The sequence below is a fragment of the Ceratina calcarata genome, unplaced genomic scaffold (assembly GCF_001652005.2).
Source record: "Ceratina calcarata isolate Rehan_Ccalc_2016 unplaced genomic scaffold, ASM165200v1 scaffold283, whole genome shotgun sequence".
Taxonomy (NCBI): domain Eukaryota; kingdom Metazoa; phylum Arthropoda; class Insecta; order Hymenoptera; family Apidae; genus Ceratina; species Ceratina calcarata.
In genome coordinates, this window is record NW_017150617.1 from 155,199 (window position 1) to 164,210 (window position 9,012).

The following is a 9,012-nucleotide window of genomic DNA, read 5'->3' on the forward strand; positions in this document are numbered from 1 at the left end:
ATAATTACAATATCACCGGTGTCCGAACTAATCCAATTATTGACGAACGAGAAAGTAATGATACGTTGGTTAATACGTATCATAAAATTCATGAAATATATGTATAAGCGTAATTAGCGGCTGTTACGCATTGCTTTTTAAGCAAATGCACGGACGGACAGGTAGGAAGAAAAATGTATCCCCTAAGATTCCGTAAACGATATCTAAATATAGGTTCGCTCTCCTTATAATTAACGAGATAGTGCCGTGAAGTACCTGTTACCACCTGGTGGCGGAGCGGCGAGAGGGGTTGGTGGAGCACGCGCGTATACACCCTCTTTCGAACAGCCCTGTCCGCATTCTGTAGAGATTCTACGCTGCGACGTGGGTACGCGCGCGCATTGTGCTCGCCGCCGAAGGGCAGACAGTCGACGAGCGGGCTAGTGAGCGATTCCTGCTGTACCTTTAGTTTCTTCTTCGTGTCCTGCCCGTTCCGTTTCTTTCCCGGCTCGTGCTTACGTACGGCTCGCTTCTCTCCCGGTGCTTCTTTCCTCCTCCGGCTAACTCTTACCTACCTACCCTTCGCGATTACAACGCGAAGGCAAACACAACGTTGATTTATCTGCCCGGTGCCTTCGAGGATGTGCGCGTAATTTACCGCGACTTAATTGCATTTAATTCAAGCGGCGCAACTGTAAATCACAAAGCGTCGCGCATTGCGCGCGTCAGTCACGCCTGCTGTCGATACAATGTAATTACATCTATCAGCGCTGGTCGCGAGTGGATCCTCCGGCGGCAGAACACGCCGTGGCGGTGAACTCGGCCCAAGAAAATGTGGTAAATTCGTGTTACGAGACAGCGGGCACATATGTAATACACAGACGTTACACATGCTCACTTTTACCTACTCCTCGTGTCTCGTGCGTGCACGCGCGTTCTATTTTCTCCTGGTTTTATGTCAATTTGCTTGGAAATGGACGTGCAGGTTCCTCGCTCATTCGTGCATGCGTCCCTTATGTAATTAAAAATCGCGTCTTCGTAATCGGGACCGAGAGTAAAGATACCTTGCGACTTCATTGCAATATATAATTGCACCGATGCATGTAATTTACGGTCCCCGGCCAAGTAAAAACATATTTTTCTTTAATCATCGTACGGTTATCAGAAGAATTATACACTCGTGCTTTGAGTAGGGTAATTAAGAGCGTAAGATCGCCAGTTACTTTTGTATCGCGAAACGCTTCCTACGGTGTATGTATCTCATTTCGTTTGCAACGAGGTGAATTCCGCTATTTTTAGAAATTGGAAGGTATGATTAACTCTGTGTCGGAAATATTTACTCGCCTCATTCTTTCTGATGGCTAGCACTGTACCTACCATGCATTGGTCAAATGACACATTAAATTCTTCTAAATATAAAAAGAAAATGAAAATTTTGTCGTGTTTGAACGTTTTGTCATGAAGTTGAAATTATTATTTAAGCTGTTATCAAACTGAAATAAAAGTACGAAGACTAAATTGTACTCAAATGTAAAAAATAGTACATTAGTGTGTAAAGGATTGTCGGTAGCTTTGGTGTCCAACCAATAGTTTCAAGAATTTGCATAGCGCGGAGAGTAGCGTGTAAACCCGAATTCATAACAATTTCAGAGTTCATTCGAATTTCGAAAAGGATTCCAATCGGGACATGTGATGTTATTTTCCTAGAAGAACTAATCCATCGAGGCTGCCTCGCTCACCCCGTTTTGATAAGACCTGCAACGCGGAGCGTTCAATGAAGATCGCAATAGCGAACAACGACGACGTTCAATGCGCGCGCTTATTAAATTTGCATATCGCAATTTATAGCACGTAGTACCGAGCGTCCATCTTCGATCACGATAGTATTGTCCCATCTGGAAAAAAAATCCAGAATCCATTCCGACGTGCAAGCAGAGGAGAAAGAAGGGTGACTGAGGAGGGTGGGTGGGGCAGGAAGCTCGAACTCTCTTGATGAGAACAGGTTGACCGAAGAGTCGGGGAAAAGAGACCAAACCGACCCGGCCCTCATTGATATTTCTTTTTGCAACGAACTGGCGCGCATTATTCGCGGTTTCGCAGTCGTGGCCCGCGCGCGGCAAGCGTGCGACAATAATTTCAAGGCGGTCTCCTCGTAAATCTAGTCGACAAACTGGTACCACACCTTTGCGCGAGCGAAATTCTCTTATGGGCAAAAACCGACGAGATCAGCAACCAATAAGCGATCTCACGGGCGTTACCAAGTGTCTAGAGCGCACGTGAATGCACGCGTCGTGATACGCTCGAATGGACACGTACCTTCTCAGATGTATCCACGTGTGCGAGTTTCTTTTTTTATATATATGTACATATATACACGTACAAGTACAGTGGTCACTCAATTCGACCAGTAAAGCACCAACTGTCACTTAACGCCCGGGGCACTACGAATGCAACGCCGTTATCTTTTACACATTCGATTGGGACTTGCTCTACTTTTTAAAAGGAGAAGCTCGGCGAAAGTACGAATGCTGTACTCATTCACGTTTCATACGTAATAAACTTGTGAACTTTGCTCACACATATTTTCTTATAATTGAGAATTTACTACAATACATCCTTAAATGCCTTTGCTATTAGCTTAGCTGACCTTTGTCATAATTTGTCTATTACACTATTTCGTATGTTCGCTGTCAACTTTAATTCATCTAGCTTTGTTTCATGACCTTTCAATTTCAAGCAGAATAGCTTCTTTACAAGTTAAAATCTACTGCGCATCGTATGTATATTTAATATTATCATGAAACGCACTACTCTCCGATTACAACAGACACTTAGTTGTTGGCTACGATTTATGCTGAATGGAAAAACGTATGACATCAGTCTGCAGATAGCTCAATTAGATACAGAGATTTATAAATAGTCGGACACCTGATTCGTTAAAATTTCAAATCATCAGCATTATTATCCCGCTATGCAATTAAATAGAAGCACCTTTAAGAGATTTTTTTAATCAGTGAGATGCAATATTGTAACATCAATTTATCGAATAAGTACCCGCGTCGTATTAATTTTCATTGGTTAATTGAGATCCTCGTCATAAGAAACATAAAATCTGATATTAGATTTGTTGGTTGAACAATCGCGCAACATTCACTTTCGTTCATTACGATGTAAAAGGGAAACAATAAGTTCGCGTTGTTCAATGCCTATTAATATTGCAATCTAGTAAAAAATTTCCATCTTGACACGATTCATCTCTCTAATTTCTTCCCCTTCACCATCGCGCTACATACGTACGTACATAAGTACGTAGCGGGAATCATTTGCGCGAGTCATTATTTATGATCGAACATGAAATTGTTCGCGTCCCACGCTTTCATACGGACTTACCTTAACGTAGCCATAATTGTCACATAACTTGATACTTCATCTTGTGTCTTAATACATTCTACTCACTCTCTCTTTCTGTTGCTCCAGCTGTTGCCACCGTTTGGTCCGTTCGCGATGCTAACTTCCAAGCTCGAAAGCTTGTTTGAAGAATGGATTTACATAAATTGTACAATATACATGGATCCGCGTACGCTGCGTTTGCCTTATCGCAAATTTGGCCAAATAACAGATCTTGTATCCCGTAAATCAAACAATAATCGGTTCTATACGCGATACATTTCTGGAATATCGCCCAAGTTGGGAGTCACATTTGCATTCAGACAAATTGTCCATTCGTCAAGGCTCGAGGCGTTGTAAAGGATTACAATATCGATGGTGTAACGAACGGTGCGCGGATCGCGAAATATCATTAGTGCGCGCAGTGGCGTAGAACGAAAACGCGGAGGGAATAATTCGTCGAACGCCGAAGGAAACGTAGGCGGCCCCCGGTACCATTTGTTTTGCGCGAACACCGTACGCGATAGGACAAGCTCTATCCGTCTTGCCGGGATTCTTCTTCCTTTTCCTCCCGTGCGTCGTTCCACGGCGACCGAGCCTCGGCTCGAAACTCTCCCGAGATAGCCGCCGGCATGGGAGTCGAGGAGAGTCCAGTTCGGTTCAGAGACAGAGCACGCGACGCGATGGTATCGCGTAGCCAGGAATTAAATCGATGATACACGGAGGACACGCTTCTAAATTATACGCGAAACCGGTGCCCGGAACACGCTGTCTTGCACAAAGACGGCGTGCGAGCACGATTCAGAATACCCGGTCACCGCCGCCGCCGCCGCCGCCGCCGCCGCATTGTGGAATTTATCCGCGTAGGCGAATTTTGACGTTCCCAGATGAATCGAGCTTTAAAGTATCGCGATAAACGACGAACGGGATTCGCCATGCAGAAACGGGTCAACGAGGTTATCTTACACAGGGATAAAAAAACGTGCTCGGAATGCGATTTTTAATATGTATAGAATACGGCCATCGATCTTCAACTTATTTGCTCTGTCAACAAGAGAAGTAGAGGCACAGACCTGAATTAAATACAATTTCATATACTCATTTTATAAATACAATATCTTCTACATTTCTATTACATTTTGCTAACTGCAATAATATTTCATAGAGAATTCTCTTCAATTTTTTTGATAATTTTATTTGTACAATACTCTTTCATAATGTATAGAGGAAATAAAGGTGAGAAGCTAATTATCGAATTTTACTACATAAAATATACTACGCTTACTGCAACGATATTTTACACATAACATATTTTATCATTCAGACAGCGATTTATATGCACATGTACATTAGATACCTGATAGAAATCCTTAGCTTCTGCTTGTGCATACATAATTAACGATATTGATGACATTCTACGATGAAAGTCGCGGTCATCTATCACTCTGCTCGTCAATCTTTATCGACCGAGGAAAGCAAAACAAAACGCGATGCAAAGATGAATTTATTCGAAAATTAAGTGATGCAATCTCACCTTATCTTAAGTGCTATTGAATGTAGCTATATTATCATTATTTAAGCAATACGATCAGATAGCTTAGGAATTTAAACTACCGGTTGATGAAATCATTACTCGAACAATTTTCGCAACAAATAGTATGGTATACTTTCCTAGGTCTATTTTGGAAGTGTATTAATTCTACTCAAATGATAGATCTTATGTATATCCATTACGGGATCATTTTTAAGTAGTTATTCTTCTCAAAGTTCGATATTATTTTTATTTAATCTTTAGCAGGAAAAACAAAGTGACGCAAAGTTAATATGTACATTTCAATCTTCCGTTCGCACCTGTCGGAGTGTACCGGATGCCGGTCAGACAACAGCGAGTGCACTGAGTATTAAAGGCATCAAGGTGTCCATGTACCTTTAAGCCTACTTAATCTTAAGATTCGCGTTCTGCTTTAAATCTGAACCCTTGCCTCGAATTGGATTATTCATAAAAATTTTACAAGAACAAGATATATCAATTTATGGTGACAAACTATTGTGATAGAGTGTGATAATCTAACGCACATCGGACATCGCTTTAATAGACTCGTTTTATTGCCCAGTTTGGTCAACAAGCAATTTCGAGTCGGTAGGTAGACCAAACCCGGTCCTATCTCAAGCTGTTACGAGCCTTTTGAACAGCGCGTCTACATCTCAAGTGGAAATAAATCTGCCAGCCTTCGTAACTCTTTCTACCACTTCCCGCCTTTGCCCGAAAAAGGGGTCCTAGTCGTAAAATGCCTTAATACATTTAGTGTGTCGAGAAAATGTTCTCGAAACACGTGTTGCCATTAAAAATTTTAGTGAAGTCAAGAAATTAGAGGTAATGTAAAGCAGCTTACTGCCTTACTTGTTTACGAGATTGGAGGAAACGAACGATCTCATGAATATCAATATAAAAAATAGCTATTGATAATTATATAAACCCTCTTATTACTTTTCTTCTTAATACAACCGCAAAAAGATATAAAACTGCATGAAATTGGAAAGCCTGCAATTATCCCCAAAATTGTCTTCCGACAAGCGATGTTATAAGCGAGGTAACGTTCCAGTACAGAATCGAAGCGTTGCACCAGGGGCACTTTTCTTTCGAAAACCTTATGACGCATGCGTTTTCCTTTAACGAGCAGACCTTGATGAAACCTTGAGCGGCGAGCCAGGTGGCATCCTCCAGGATTCGATCGATCCCTCGACAGTGCGGTGGGTACGACCTTGTCCGTAGGTGCTCCGCGAAGTGGAAGGCGGCTCGAGCTAAAAGGGTCGATGACGAGAGAGTTCGGAAATGCGCGTCCCACGTAGGTGAGTTAGTGCATAGCCATCCTTCCTCGCCGAGTACAATCTTCACGCATTCGGGTTCGGTCTCTACGGCAGGAGGACGAAGCGAACAGAAATTGAGGGGAGAGAGGCCGGATGGATAGTGGTTCAGCAGCAGCAGCAGCAGCAGCAGCAGCAGCAGCAGTAGAAGGTGAAGAGGAAGAAGAAGAAAGAAGGGCCGGGCGAAAGCTCAGGTGTTCCGTTTCTCGGGCCACGGACTCATCCGTACGACGCGACGGTTTGGCGAACTCGTTGTTGGTGAACCGACGCGACGGTTCACGATATCCGTTCTCATCTTCGCCCCACTGGTGCATCTCGCGTCCGTCTGCACGCCCACGCTACCGGAGGACTCCTTAAAGTCCTACTCACAAGCAAAATACTTGCGGCTATCAGTTTGCCTTGCCAACCAGTTAGCGACGATTGATTTATATCTTCTTTATTTTTTTCCCTCTTTTCCTTCGTGCTTTTACTTTTCCCTTTGTTCCTTAGTGCTTCTACATTAGATAAATGTGTTATTCTCGTAGAGAGCAGTGTTTATGATAATTCATGAATTTGAAATGGAAAATTAAGATAAGACGATACATCAATATTATGAGAATATTTATTTTATTTATAATTCCGTAACATTTTATAATGATATTCACAATACATGAAAGTATGATGTATAATATAGGTATTAATTGTGGACTTATAATATTACATTCTATAATCTGTAATTTGTGTATGACCAAACTTGATGATGAAGTGAATGAATATTAACAATTTAATACTTGAAATTTGAGATATTGCATATATCATAATTAAAACAGGAGTATTAGGCAACGTGAAATGTTATCACGTACTTTGCAGTAATGCAACAAGAACAAATTCTTAGAAAATCAGTAGAGCACGTGCTTTTGCGTTTGGTAACAGGCTAACAGGTGAATTTACGTCCTAGCAGATTCCATTAGACTGCAGCGCTATAGAATTGTGACACAGCTTTCCTCATTGGTATGGACAACTGTGTTGCCCTTTTTTATTGAGAACACCGACAGCGATACTAATTATTTCCCGCCATTAGGAACAGCGTTTATCGTGCGACTGGACTACGTTCCAGCGGTCATAATGAATCTATTTTGCAAAGCCGTCTTTTCTTGCTCCGAACGTGATACTCCTTAATTGGTTTCTGTTTTCCACAGTAAGATATCTCAGGTACAGATCGATAATTATAAACCTGATCCGATTTTAAAGTACAGCCGTAGATATGTTGCAATGATGATTTACGTTAAATACCTTAGAAAAACGTACCATTAACAAATATATTCATAATTAATCACGTATTGATTCATACTCCATTAGATTTTACTTTTCTTGTCAATTTCTTATGTTCTAAAACATGTCAAACAAATTCTGCGGTTCGCACTCACTTTTAATCGTTTGTTACAATACAATATGTAAGTTGAATCTGATATTTGAGATATTTGCCGTTAAATGTATTATCACGGTAATGCGATTAAAACGACGTGTGCAGCGTCGAACGGCCCTTAGCCCCTGGCAAATCGCACGTACATATACCAATGCAGACAACACGAACGCGACGAGCCTACTCGTGTTGAATGCAGATCGCAGATCTGCCGTGCAATTCAATATGAGTAAAGGAGATCCTCGAGAGGTACGAGCAATTATGACGACTACGATTTCATTACATCATTCCTAAGTGAATCAGCTCTCGCGTGATAAAGTACCGTCCCTGCAATCTACTTCACTTATGCTTGTGTTAAGAGATGGCCATCAATCGACACTGAGATTTTTTAATTATGCCAACTATGGTAATAGTTCGCATTCGATTTATAAGGACATGTATATTGCAAAAAATCACTGTGCGTATTTAATAGTTTGAATAGTAACTGCGATGTTGCTTACGCAATGGGACAACTTTAAATATTTATGATAAAAAGTATAAACAATATAGGTACTATTAATTTTATTAAATATGTTATATTCTGTAATATTTATATATCTTTGCAAATAACGTAATAAATAAATAATAATAAAATTGTTTTGCAAATAATAAATAATGGAGAAACGCAGTATTGAAAAGAATTGTTTATTACATGCAATTACACGTACAATCAAATGATCGGTAGAACTGTACCCAGTACTTACACAAAAGTCCCGGAGCAGGTAATTTCTGAAACGTAACCCGAGACTGTACCCATCGGAGACGTTTAGAAAAGGTCCGTGAGTCGTCCGCATTTATGAGCCGTATGAATATATGTACATACGGTTAGGTATTTCACGGTTTGTATTCCACATTCCACGCGGTGCGTAATCTTTGTCCCTCACGCGATGGACAAGGTGTCCCAGATGGAGAGGGTTGAAGGAGCGCTCTCAATGGGAATCAGAACACGGGATCACCGCGTGTTTTACAATCGGCTCTAGTACTTCTATCGACTTTGTGTTATACCGTTTATGAGAGGCGTATATCATCTTGTCTATCCGAATAAACGGATGCCTCTTGGTTTTACGAGCAATCGAGTGCTCAGACGAATAAATGTGGTATACCTTCTATCAATTTATTTGCTGTATAGTTTTACTTCTCTTGTACTATACGATTGCTAGACTATAATAATTCAACATTGTCCTTGACTTTTAATCATGAGTTATATGGAAGATTCGATAAAACAGATTTAATCCTTGAGAATAGACGGAATAAGTATTATAGTACACTGTATATATCAGGTGTTGTGATTATGATGGTTTATGTTGGATTACAGTACATGAGTTTTTTTACTTTTGTAG

General features: G+C 40.9%; 1 long non-coding RNA gene across 2 annotated transcripts; it reads left to right on the forward strand.

Annotated features, from left to right (window-relative positions):
* Positions 1–381: 381 nt before the first annotated feature.
* LOC113464166 (uncharacterized) lies at positions 382–8,201 on the forward strand. Of its 2 annotated transcripts, none has more exons than XR_003389006.1 (3): positions 382–816; positions 6,048–6,216; positions 6,289–8,201. It is a non-coding gene; the product is annotated as an uncharacterized LOC113464166 (long non-coding RNA). The 2 variants fall into 2 exon arrangements; XR_003389005.1 differs by lacking the exon at positions 382–816 and adding an exon at positions 4,239–5,957.
* The last annotated feature ends 811 nt before the right edge of the window (positions 8,202–9,012 follow it).